At 40.0% G+C, this 13,419-nt stretch overlaps 1 protein-coding gene across 1 annotated transcript in view; it reads left to right on the top strand.

The window, feature by feature from the left end:
• The first annotated feature begins 775 nt into the window (after nt 1-775).
• tanc2a (tetratricopeptide repeat, ankyrin repeat and coiled-coil containing 2a) overlaps nt 776-13,419 on the top strand; it is a 59,756-nt gene continuing 47,112 nt past the window's right edge. The window contains exon 1 of the mRNA XM_085270170.1: nt 776-1,092. The gene's annotated coding sequence lies outside the window, so the exon portion shown is untranslated. The remainder of the gene's footprint in view (nt 1,093-13,419) is intronic.

Below are 13,419 nucleotides of genomic sequence, written 5' to 3'. Positions count from 1 at the left end.
CACAGAGTAGCTGCTGTTCAATGACAGTTTTGTAAAATGCTAGCAATATTTCACTTAACAAGTAGCTTGAAAATTGTTTGGTTAGCTCTTCATGCATCTAAGGTCATTAGTTGTTGAGCAATATTTTGGAAAAGACTACTCAAGAGGAGAAAAAAGAGGTTGTTAATACATCACTGTAACGTCCTGTGAAGGTGCAAAAGATATCCGTGGCTTTCATGAGAAACACCCCGGGAAAGAGGGACTAATATTTCCTCTTTGCTGCATGTGCCAAGGAACACCTGATGAGTGGAAGCATGTAATTTGATCTGATGAGATCATCGTTTATCGTTTAGATTCACCTGTCACTCAACGTGCCCAAATCGTGCAAACTTAAAGCCTTGAGATAACAGGTGAACAGGTCAGCTAAAAACAATAAACAAACAAGCAAAAAACAACCACGTTACAGAGACAAAAAACTGATACAAGCACACTAACACAACAGTGGTCTATTTTCACATGCGGATTAACACGCATTTGTTACTCTACGAATCATATAACGTAACCATGTTGCTCATTGACTTTCTCCAGCAAAATAAATGTGCCTTTTGATTAGATTTATTTCTGCAAATTACCTTTTGGCCGCTAGATGTCGTCGTCGCGAGCGCTTCATCGCGACTACGCTGGTTTAACTGAACCCAGCCCAAGCATTCTGTTGTTTGTAGCACGCGCGCGCACCCAAACACACACACTCCGCGTATTGGCCACGCCCCTCTTATGAATAATGCAGCACCTCCCGTCGACCGGAGGAGACTCGTGCCACCGGAGCTCTTCAGACGTCAGCTCGTGCTCACCGGTGGAAGGAGAATAATGAGCGTAATATAACCAGTCCATCTACTGATAAAAATATATTAATATCCGGTAATGAACGGGGAATTTGGGAAGTGTGGGAATCCGCCTCGCGCACAACAACGGGTCCGCTGGTTTGTACCGGGGTTTTACGGAGAAGGATACACCGAGGGCTGGATATTAACCCGACCGTGACCGACCTATTATCCACCGGTCAGACGGTTGTTATTCTCATCGCCGCTGAATTGAGGAAAAACAACACTTAAGGTAGGCCTTGTCTTTCCTGTGTTTCTCTGTGTTTATACGTGTATGTGAGCGAAGGAAGGAGCTAAATATTATAGTAAGGTGGCACGTACGTGTGTGTGTGTGTGTGTGTGTGTGTGTGTGTGTGTGTGTGTGTGTGTGTGTGTGTGGACGTACAGCCATAATATCGTGTGTCATGTATATATATATATATATATATATATATATATATATATATATATATATATATATATATATATATAACGTATTACAGGCCCATTAATCTTAAAAGGTCCATGTTTAGTATTATTGTTACCCCGTGTTTGTGTTTTTATTTAATAATCATTGTATTGTTGGTGCTTGTAAAAAATGTGGTCCTATATTAATGCTGAACTCAGCACGGCAGCTCTTAGTCACTGCAGAAATATTGTGTTGACAGCAAAAAACATCACTATAAAATTATGCTTGAAGACCACATGAGCACATTCTCATATTCTCTGAATCATATTAGAATCATTGCTGTTAATGTAAGGTATAGCTGACACACATTTGAACATCACGTGTAAAATACAAAGCAACAATAACAGCGGGAGACTGTGGCTGTACTGAGATATAAAAAAAAGCAGTTGAAGATAAAAAGGAGAAAATAACAGCAGAGACAGTGAAGGGAGCATCGTGACAGACTGGAAAAGATGACCCTCACCTGGAACTGTGTGCATGTACATGTGTGACACGGGTTTTACTTTTCCCGCCCTGGTGTGGTCTTGTTTTTCTCACACATTTTGGTCACATTTTAGTTTCCCCTGCCTCCACTGCTGGGCCGGATGTGTGATGGAGCCAGCTGGTGGTTTACAGTTGTGTTCGAAGGAAACACAAATCCTTTGTTTGGAAATGAGTGGATTATCTCCCACACTATGTACATGCTACATTATTGTGATGTCTCTGTTGGCTGGAATGGCTAAATCAGATCTGTTTGTCTGTGTGTGTTATTATTTAGCTAACATGTTACAGGTTGAAATTAATTAGTATAGGTACAAATTACACCTAATTACTAGGGGTGAAGAGAATGCACCATCCAGATATTTGTCTTACTTTCAATTTATACCTTACTGACACCTATATGAGTTGACATTTATTGATGGCAGTGTACCAATATCGACATTCTTCTAGAAGCATATCTCAGCACTTGGAAGCCATCTTGGTAACACATCTTATGAGCAGTTAATCTGAGGCATTTTGTACACTAACTTGCATTTCAGTGGTCACTAGAATAAAGCAGTAACAGTATTATCCAACACCAGTCAAATCACCATTCTTAAGAAATCCTTTTTCTTCTCTGGAAGGTCCCACCGTCTTTGTTCTTACGAAATTCTCCCATATATGTAAATTCAGGAGTCTTTCGAAGACATGTCTTATAATGTGTCTTGTATTAGTGGCAGTTATAGCTAACTATTAGTGGTGTAATACATGGCCAAATGCTGGCGCTGATGCCAGTGGCCAAAGGCCTTCTGGAAGGATCTGGGGCATCACTGAATACACCAGCCTGCATCATATTGGATCATATCTGCACAACCTCATCCAAATAACAACAAAACATAAGCGCTTTGTGAAAAAAAATTTTTTTGCTTCTTTTGGTATGGAAATGGGTATCCTTTTCAGTTTGATAGGATAGTTTGTTGAAAAGATGCAAAAATGGACTAAGGAAAAGAGAACGATAAAATGAGCTGGTGCTTATATAGCACTTTTTACAACATGCCTCCTTCATATAAGTACCTTTCTCTATGCCTAAGTGCTTTTCTACTTAACACTCACACGAATACATCCAGAGGCATCCAGAGCAGCCAGGGATCAAACCACCAACCTTAGTAGATGACCTGCTCTACTTCTTGAGCTACAGAAAACCAGACCAAATGTGGAAAAAAATTATTTGTATTTTGTGACAAAACTGTTGAACTATTTTAACTGATTATTGTTGAATTTGGTCGTATCAGTGGCTTTTTGGAAAACAGCAGAAATTGTATTTTTTGATTGCAAAGTGTTGTAATCAACAGCAAAAATTTAAGGTCCTGGCAGCTGACTCCCTGACAGTTAAAGAATATTAAGGTATAGTCCTAGTTCTGTCACTGTGGCTAAATGATCAAAGATGATATGATGAGGAGCTGTAAGAAAAGAAACTGGTTCTTTATTGAGAATAATGGTGTCGTTTTTTTCCTGGAGTCAAAGAAAATATCAACAAAATTTCAACAGCTTACTGAGACTTACTGGTAAGTTAACGTAACGTTTCAGTGGTAACAAAAAAGGAAAACTGCACCGGTCAAATTTGATTTCACCACCATCAGAATTCTCTCATAGATTCTCTCATGATATCTCTGATGATTCATGCAGTACTCCCTAAAAAGTGTTCAAAAGTCACACATAGAAACTATTGTCAGAGTGTGGGAATACAGAAGTCTGCAGAGTATAAAAAGTCACATTTCATATTATAACCTTTTATCCAAAGTACCGTCCAGACCTCAGCATTCAGCAAATATGAGGTTGCAAGTCAGAATTGCTGAATGAGGGTAGTAATTTGTGAATCTATTCCACTTCCATACTCGAGCAGAGCATAAGTTGATTTGCTTAAAATATTTAAAGAATTTAAGCCATCAAGAATCTTCCCTTTTAGGCCCTGATATGTAAAACAAATCAAATAAAAACCTCTTTTCACACAAGAAATATCTGTAATGGACTGAAATTAAGCATTAGCTTGAATGACCTAAAACTTAAATCGTCCCTAATATAATTTCAGCTCTAGAGTTGTGCAAAGTAATGTAACCTTCCTCTTTTTTTGTCAGTATTCAGGACTCTAATCTTTATCCAATAAACTCTGTTGGATTCCTCCCTATGTTAAAGCTGGTAGGCAACAGCTGCTGAGGCGTGATGGATAGAACTGAAGCTGAGATGGTCTATTTTTCACCAAACTTTATTTTTTCAGGATGCAGTTAAACGTCTCTGTGATGGAGTTGTTTGTCATGTATTGCGCACTCCCAGCCTTTTGCTGGCTTCTGTTCCTAGACAGTGGGAGTGCAGATGGGCATAATCCTGCATTAATCTGCCTAACCCTGTACTTCGTAGTCTGGGTTTAACGGCGCTCTGATTAAAAGCCTCCCCCTCCCCACCATGTCAGTCATTAGTTTAATTAGATCACTTGCGTGGCCTCACTAGTGCCAATTAAAGGAATACAAACTGAAGTGCCCCAGCAATGTAATTTTATTAGGATTTTTTTTAAACACTCTTCGCAAGTTCAACATGAATTCCAAATTCACCCAGCAAATAAAACCCGTTCTCCCAAACCTGATTAATTCTATTTTTGAGCTCAGCGCAGTGTAATCAGTGATATATTTCTCACAAAATGCTATGATGACTGATAGAAGGGAATCCAGAGTGTAAGTGCTTGTATGTGAGCATACCCCACCACTCTGACTCCCTGTGGGAAGAAACTCTCTTGGAAATGGGCATCTTGTGATTTAATGCCCCACCATCATTTTCCACAGAGTGAGTGTGGACCACCTGACCTGTGTCCTTGATGATCTTTTGAGCTTTTCATATTGGCGTGACTAATGCACCTCTCATGGAGCGAGGGATGCCAATATTTTTCTCTTCCGTCCTTCAGCAGCTCGCCATCCAAAGCGGCCCAGTTGTCATAAAGTAGAGTGATGCACCCTATCAGGATGCTTCCAATGATGCAGTCCATTTACATGAAATGCAGCCCTCTGTGTGGTGTTTGCAATGATGTTTCCAGTTGTTCAGTTATTTATTAGTCAGATGAAATTCAGCAGTAATGTGATGGCTATACTATGTCAAGGAGTGGACTAAATATCAGAAACACCTGATTAGGAGAGGTTTATTATTATTACCACCAAAACAAGTTGAAAAACTTCCATGTACAGTAACGGAGTCACTACTTGCTCACTACCGACTTTGTGGCTTGGCATATATTATCTCCCCCTGCTGGTAATGCAATTTCTGCATGCGTGTCACATTTTGCCTTGATACTAGGTTGCTTCGTTGGATGTTGGCTGCTTTTTGTTCTGTTCTATGCCAAGTTGATCCCACCCTGCTTCAATAATGTTGAGGTCTGGGCTGTAGGGAGGCCATGACTGATGTGTTTTGACTGCATTAGCTGAGACTTCTGCAGACAGTATTGAGCAGATGCATCTCTTAGGTCCTTCGTCAGGTCGTTGCTGGATAGTTTCTTATTTCTTAAGGACTTGACTTTCAGATATTGTTTATCTCTTGTAGATAGTGTTTGATCTTTTGTCCAGTTTACTTAAAATTTTTAAGGATGCATTGTAAAGCATGCTAAGATATGACAGATTTTCTTCTTAGAGACCTTTGGGAATCACTTTATTGGTGAAAAAATACAATTGTATACCTGTCAAACTGTGTTATTGTTGATATTTTTCTTGTAGGTTCCACAAATGGGAGCAAATTATATACACACACACAAGAACTTTATTATTCTCATGGTTAATTTTTGTGACATTTATATGCTCAGTGCAATAAAAATAGAAACAGGAGCAGAAACAGAAACATCATGTGTGAAGTCGCACACAGACCAGAACAACAAAAATACATTTAAAACAACATAATAAAGCTCTGTTGCTGAAACAAAGATGCAGGATACAGACACAGGATCGAAACCTTTTAAAACTGATTCTTTGCTAAGTTACCTGTTACATGTAAACACAACACTAGTTTGTCCCTTGAGTTAGGTGCCCTTTATGTGCTGCAGTGATTTATTGGTCAGTTAAATCATTCCCCTGAAAATGTTCAGGAAAAAGGACTGTACTGAAAATGAGAAAAGTTGAAAATGAACCACCAGTCAGTGTCTAAAGAAAAACTTTGACAGACTTATAGAAAGCCTGCAGAACTTTTACTTAAGACCACTTAAAAAAAACTAGCTTGGCTAGCAAGCTGTATCTATAAACTGTACAGGTATAATAGACAGATGTACATATCAGCTAAGTAACAGACTAATAAAATATTCCATCCATCCATTCATTCACGTCCGCTTATCCTTTTCAGGGTCGCTGGAGCCTATCCCAGCTGTCATAGGGCGAGAGGCGGGGTACACCCTGGACAGGTCGCCAGTATGTTGCAGGGCTAACACACAGGGACAGACAACCATTCGCACCTAGTGGCAATTTGGATTATCCAATTAACCTATCCCCACAAGCTGCATGTCTTTGGACGGTGGGAGGAAGCCAGAATAACCGGAGGGAACCCACGCAAACACGGGGAGAACATGCAAACTCCACACAGAAAGCCCCCGGCCTGATGGTGGAATTGAACTCAGGACCTTCTTGCTGTGCAGCAACAGTGCTAACCACTGTGCCACCGTGCTGCCCTAATAAAATAAGATATATAATAGACTCCAATTTGTTCATGTAAATGGAGAGTCCTCTTCACACACTGAGGTTAATTATGGAGTTCCACAGGGTTCAGTGCTAGGACCAATTCTGTTTACATTATACATGCTTCCCTTAGGCAGTATCATTAGAAGACATAGCATACATTTTCACTGCTATGCAGATGACACCCAGCTCTATCTGTCCATGAAGCCAGATAACACACACCAATGAGTTAAACTGCAGGAATGTCTTAAAGACATAAAGACCTGGATGGCCACTAACTTTCTGCTTCTTAATTCAGATAAAACTGAGGTTATTGTACTCGGCCCTGAAAAGCCTAGAAATATGGTATCTAACCAGATTCTTACTCTGGATGGCATTACCTTGGCCTCCAGTAACGCTGTGAGGAACCTTGGAGTCATTTTTGACCAGGACATGTCCTTCAATGCACATATTAAACAAATATGTAAGACTGCGTTCTTCCATTTGCGCAGCTAATCCAAAATGCTGCAGCAAGAGTGCTGACAGGGACTAGAAAGAGAGAGCAGATTTCTCGTGTTTTGGCTTCCCTTCATTGGCTTCCTGTTAAATCCAGAATTGAATTCAAAATCCTGCTCCTCACATACAAGGTCTTAAATAATCAGGCCCCATCTTATCTTAATGACCTTGTAGTACCATATCACCCTATTAGAGCACTTCGCTCTCGCTCTGCAGGCCTACTTGTTGTTCCTAGAGTATTTAAAAGTAGAATGGGAGGGCTAGCCTTCAGTTTTCAGGCCCCTCTTCTGTGGAACCAGCTTCCAGTTTGGATTCAGGAGACAGACACTATCTCTACTTTCAAGATTAGGCTTAAAACTTTCCTTTTTGCTAAAGCATATAGTTAGGGCTGGACCAGGTGACCCTGAATCCTCCCTTAGTTATGCTGCAATAGACGTAGGCTGCCGGGGGATTCCCATGATGCATTGAGTTTTTCCTTTCCAGTCACCTTTCTCGCTCATTATGTATTAACAGACCTCTCTGCATTGAATCATATCTGTTATTAACCTCTGTCTCTCTTTCACAGCATGTCTTTATCCTGTCTTCCTTCTCTCACCCCAACCGGTCGCAGCAGATGGCCGCCCCTCCCTGAGCCTGGTTCTGCTGGAGGTTTCTTCCTGTTAAAAGGGAGTTTTTCCTTCCCACTGTTGCCAAAGTGCTTGCTCATAGGGGGTCATATGATTGTTGGGTTTTTCTCTCTATCTATGAAGCACCTTGAGGCGACTTATGTTGTGATTTGGCGCTATATAAATAAAATTGAATTGAATTGAATAGCATAATAAAATGTTAGACTTTAATTCACTAAAAATGTAGCAACACTTTATTAGATGGCATGTACCAGACCGCAGGGTAGAATATTAATCGGGTAAGGAATTAAAAATGCTCAGTTCAGTTCAGCGACTCTAAATAGTAGAGACAGACACTCAAGAAATGTTTTTGCTAATCTTTGGATTAGCAAAAACATTTCTTGTATCAGCCACAATGCTGTAAAGTGGAACATTATAACATTGGAGTCTATAGGGCCGAACTTTCATACCCATTGGTCATGGAAAATCCCCTCACTCATATTTTTGAAAGTTAAGTGGCTGCTAGCTTCCTCCTGTTTCCGTAGCAGCTGTAGCAGAAGTGGTGCTCTGAAGATTCACTGTAAGCTTGAAGACCACTAACCAGAGCCTGTAGCAGTGGAGTACTGGTTGATGTACTCAGCCAAGCTCCAGGAAGCTTCAAAGCAGTACAAGGACCACCAGTACCAGCTGCAATCCAAGATGGGGGAGTTAGACTTCATCCATGACATCAGATACTCCCTGAAGAAACTGATGGTTACTGCTCTGTTTTTAGTGTCACAAAGTAGGCTCACCTAATTTATTTAAGAAAGCCCCTGCTACCACTACTGTACATACATTTCAAATACTATCTATTCTAGTGAAAGACAGAACTAATGCCCCCAAAAACTGATTCTGTTCAGATGAACAGATCTATTTTGGAGGATTTACTTACTATCATGCTCATATCATTGAGTATGCATCAAGAGAGAAATAATTAATGCTAGCAGAAAATAAATATTTTGTGTACTTTTACAAAAATCACACAAGATGAATCTTTGAATGTTTGGAGAGCAGAGCAACAGCCATTAGCAATAGCGAACATTATCCTGGTAACTTAAGAAGTAAACAAGACTCAATTAGTACAATATGTGACTTCATCACTTTATCACTGAATCAGCATTTTTATGCAAAATGCTGATTAAAGTCTAAACTAAATGTTCTTATGAAATGAATAGTATTTCATAGCATTATTAGCATGCTGCTTTCTCTGTCTGTTTACTTTGCCCCCTTGGACTGACCAGTGTCCCCAGAAAGACTGCTGGAGCTAGACAGTCTGGCTTAGTGGAGCTTAATTACAGTAGATTTGTTTGGTCAAAATGGTTGGCCGATTTTTAGTTATTTCTTACAGAACAGTTATAGGTTGTGTCTGTACATGAGACCGCTTGTTTTTTTCTAAATCACTTTTCACCCCACTGTGGGAGGGCAGTGGTGTGAAGTTGTCTTGTGAAGCTTTAAATTACTTCAAAGAGTGGAAAAGTGATGAAGTGTTTACACCATGAGGAAAGGGTAAAAGGTGAGCATATCACTTAGGCCTTTGTTTGTTTATCTGCAGGAAGCTGTTTTGGGGGCCACACACGCACACACACACTCTCATTCCCTTCCTGTACTGTATGCGGGCAAGCCAAGTGAGTCCTGAGTGATTGCAGGAAGTCAGGATTGGCCTCTCTGGGGAAGAGAGATAAGAGTCTGGCACAGTGCATGTGTGTGTGCATGTACAAGTGGATTCAGTCTAATGCAAGACCATCTGCACTCAGCTATTGCTAATAACAGACACACCTATAGATACACAACTAAAGCTAGTCAAACAAACCTGTGTGCTCTAGGTTCAGTGTGTTTGAAGTTGTGTTTGAGTGTGTGGTGTGAATATCACTGGTGATTTCCTCTGCTTATATAATCAGACACTCTTTGGGTGGTTGATAAAAAGGGAAATCTCTCTGTGGTGTTGGGGGGCTATCGGTGCAACACCCAAGATAACCTAACAGGGAGGCGAGTAGGACTACATCTCCCAGTACACCTTGGGTTATTTTAGACTCCCCACAGAGCTGCTGGAAAAACATGCCCAAAGTTTGTCTTGGAACAAGTAGAGCAGAGGTGGGGCGATTTGAATTAAATTTGCATGCTATGTCAACCCTGCCTGAGAACTGCAGGGTAAATAATGACTCTGTTGTTTAAACCAGGATCCACACTGGATCCATAAAACTTTGAAAATGCCTTTGACCCAGTTTTACTTTGAAAATCTGGCATGACAGAGACTGAGACTTTTGGAAACTATGATGCAGAATCACTGTGTTTTAGTTACCTTCCTTTTAGATTAGCAAAGCTGCGACACCAAGAGTGCAGTGGGTCAGCAACGATCCTCAGTAGTGGCTCTCTGGTTTATGACAACGGGAAAAGTTACACAGAGAAACAATCTCTCTAGCGGTCTCTCTAGTCTCTATAAAAGAAAAAAAAACTGCTCTCCACCATGTCAACAGCATAATGCTGTAAAGTAGATTTAACAAAATAAATTTGGCAATGAAGGAATTCTTTGTACTATATGTGCAAAGAGTCAAGAGTCTTTATGATAAAATATGACAGATTCAACTTATGATGTAGAGACAAACAGAAATAAAGGGTTATCTACAATACAAGTACAGTTTAAATAAAGACCTATTCACTACATTTCAAATAAAGGCATTTTAGCTGAGTAATTAGTTGTTTTTGTTTTGTTTAAAGCAGCCATAAATTGAATTCTTGATTTACTACTTTACTGTATTCATCCATAGTACCACTGTAGCTCTCTCTGAGCACAAATGTGGTTAGACAGAAAATGTGCAGTTATCTAAAGTAAATCCAGACCATCAGCCACATGTAGCTAAAGGCACACACTTTATTTAGTGTTTGTAAATGTCATCAATATGGTCACCCTGGTTATACTTAAAAAGTGTATCGGGCAGTAATTGAGTCTTTTATCTGTGCTGTCTGTTCATGTGCTTTGTGTCAGTGTATTTCTGGCCCTAAATGTGCTTGCTTGACAGTAGCAAAGATTTTTGTACCAAAGTGTGCTAGTATAACGGCACCAAGGTATTTCTGTCCTTACATCTGGTAGCATGATGGTATATAGCTCATATGGAAATATGCTAGCTAACATATTTCCATGCATAAATGTGGTAGCACGATAAAGAACATAACTACTCAATGTTAAACTTAAATATTTGATAGCGCAAAATAAAGTAAAACCAAAAACAAGCGACACTACTTAATAGTAAGTTATTAAAATATGTTCATATTACTTGATTCCAACTATCAGTTATAGTCTTCGTTCTGTAAGCTGTTAGACATGAATGTATGTGAGTTTGTTAACTGACAACAATACAAGTAACGGAGGGCAAAATTTTTCTTTACACTGGTGTGAACGCACCATTACATGGATGATAGATGGGTGGGATAATAATATGTAACACTTTAGGGTTTTAGGGTGTTTGTTTGGCATCAACAGGTAGCTGTGCTCTACAGCAGTATGCATAGCACCAGCTTTTTCAGGCGCACATTTCATCTGTTCGTGAATGCAACTATCTAATCAGCCAATCACATGGCAGAAAGCAACTGCATTTAGGCAGGTAACCATTTTGAATGTGAAAGAAAGATGATTGACGTGATTGTGAACGTGGCATGGTTTTTGGTGTCAGTTGGGCTGAGCAGCTGACCTGCCCATCAGAAAGTGCTGATCGACTGGGATTTCTCTACACTCCCATTTCTAAGGTTTACAGAGAAAACAGTGACTGACAACAATGTGATGTTAATGTTAGAGGTTTAATAAGAATTGGCAGATTGCTTTGAGCTGATGTGGATGATGTTTTAGTGGCACATTTGGGCCCGTTAGTATTTGAGCGGTATTTAATCGCAGCAGCCTACCTGAGTATTTTTCATTCCCATAAGACCAGAGTGTTCCCGTCTTCCAATGGCTGATTTGACCACGATAATGCACCATGTCACAAAAGCTGAAATCATTCCAAACTGGTTTCTTGAACTTTACAGTGAGTTCACTCCACAGTCACCAGGTCTACATCCAATAGAACACCTTTGGTGTGTTGTGGTGGTAGGAGATTGGCATCATAGGCGTGCATGCTGACAAATCTGCAGCATCTGCGTGACATGTCAACATGAACCAAAATCTCTGAGGAGTGTTTCCAATACCGTGTTGAATCTACACCATGAAGAGTTCAGGGAGTTTTAAAGGCAAAAGCGTACTAGCAGAGTGTACCTACTAAAGTGTTTGGTGAGTGCATATATGAGCTGAGTTTCTGCAGCTCAGCCGGCTTCACTATTATGTATATTTTGTGCTACAGTTAAATCTGGAGAGAACTCTGTTTTTGTGACACACTCACTAAAAGTTCGAGGAAGTCAGATGGAGGAGGAACTCACGACAGATGGTGTGTTTGTGTGAAAGAGAGAGAGACATGCAAACAGCACGCTTATCTGTGGCTTTGGCACTCACATGAATGAGCTTCTCACCACGTCAGCACTGAGTCACGTTTACTGGCCTCCGTCTGATCAGAGTGACTCACATCAGATTCCTCGTTTCCCGCATGTCTCCTCAGTTCTGCATGTTTTCTGGTGTGTTTGTGGTGATGTAGAGTGCAGATTGTACACATTTGGACAGCAGCAACATTGTTTTGTTGTTCAGTCTCTCCTTCAACACAAAATTTCAAAGGTTGCTGGATACTGCAGCGAGTTTCTTGAACAACTTCCTGACATAATGAATGATCTGTCTTCAAAATGCATTAAATTGTGAATTCCTGTGTTGTTACATTAAATTTTTTTATATTAATGGTTAGCTTAAGTTTCCACTCACATAAGTGTTGTTTCTCAAGCACCACCACTGGATGTTTTTCACAGAAAAAAAATCTGTCGAAACTTACTCAGCCACTAACATTTTGTGGTTGCTAACTTTTGGGGGAGAAAAGTGTAGTCCCTATGGCAGTTAAAGAACACAACTGGTGAATGTCGGGCTGAAATGGCGCAGTTTATCACATTCAACCCCATAATTTTTATTCTTGTACTTTACTAGAGTAGCTTTGCATAATTTATAGTTTAAAATAATCCTTCTTTAGTTCATATCAGGCCTTGATGGAGCTTCTCAGTTCATTCACTGTCTGAAACAAGATATTTCAGCTTCTGACTGTTTAAGAGAACTTCCTGCTGATTGGCTGTCCCTTGGAAAAAAGAGCTGAGATACTCTCTCCTTATGACATCATACAGAGTCGAAAGAAGAAGAAGAAGCTGTTTACAGCAGTTTAAATATGAAGCTTTATCTTGCAGCTGGGACACACTTCGATTGTTTGATAAGAGAATCCACCACAGGAACTCTGTGACTGGAAATAAGAAAAAAAACACAACTTGTTCTGAGGCTGCTTGATTAAAGTAGAAATCATAATTAGGATCATTATGGTCAGTATTATTCATCATAATTATTTATGAAACTAACAATTATCTTGCTGTTATCAGTTATAAGTTAAAAATATCTCTTTTCATGTACATTTTTTATTTAAACTTTAAGAATAATTTGAATGAAAAAGTGTAGAAAAGAGAGAGTTTACATAAAGCCCATCTTACAATTACAACTGGCTTTACCTACTGCTCTGCTTCCACCGTGGGATGTCTGCGAGTGGAGACTGGGATTGAAGAGAGGCCGAAACAGCAGCCGACTCGGGGGGAGTCTGAGAGTAAAGCTAACAAATCTGGGTCTACATCTTCTAGCTTTCACAAGCTGCAGTGAAAGATCCCTGCCACCGCTCCTCCTTCATGGCCCATGCTCCAAGAATTCTGATAGTGTA

Source organism: Mchenga conophoros, linkage group LG4, assembly GCF_057382185.1.
Source record: "Mchenga conophoros isolate Kocher_MC1m ecotype Shallow Benthic linkage group LG4, M_conophoros_male_GT1.1, whole genome shotgun sequence".
NCBI lineage: Eukaryota > Metazoa > Chordata > Actinopteri > Cichliformes > Cichlidae > Mchenga > Mchenga conophoros.
This window is presented reverse-complemented; position numbering and strand designations above follow the sequence as displayed.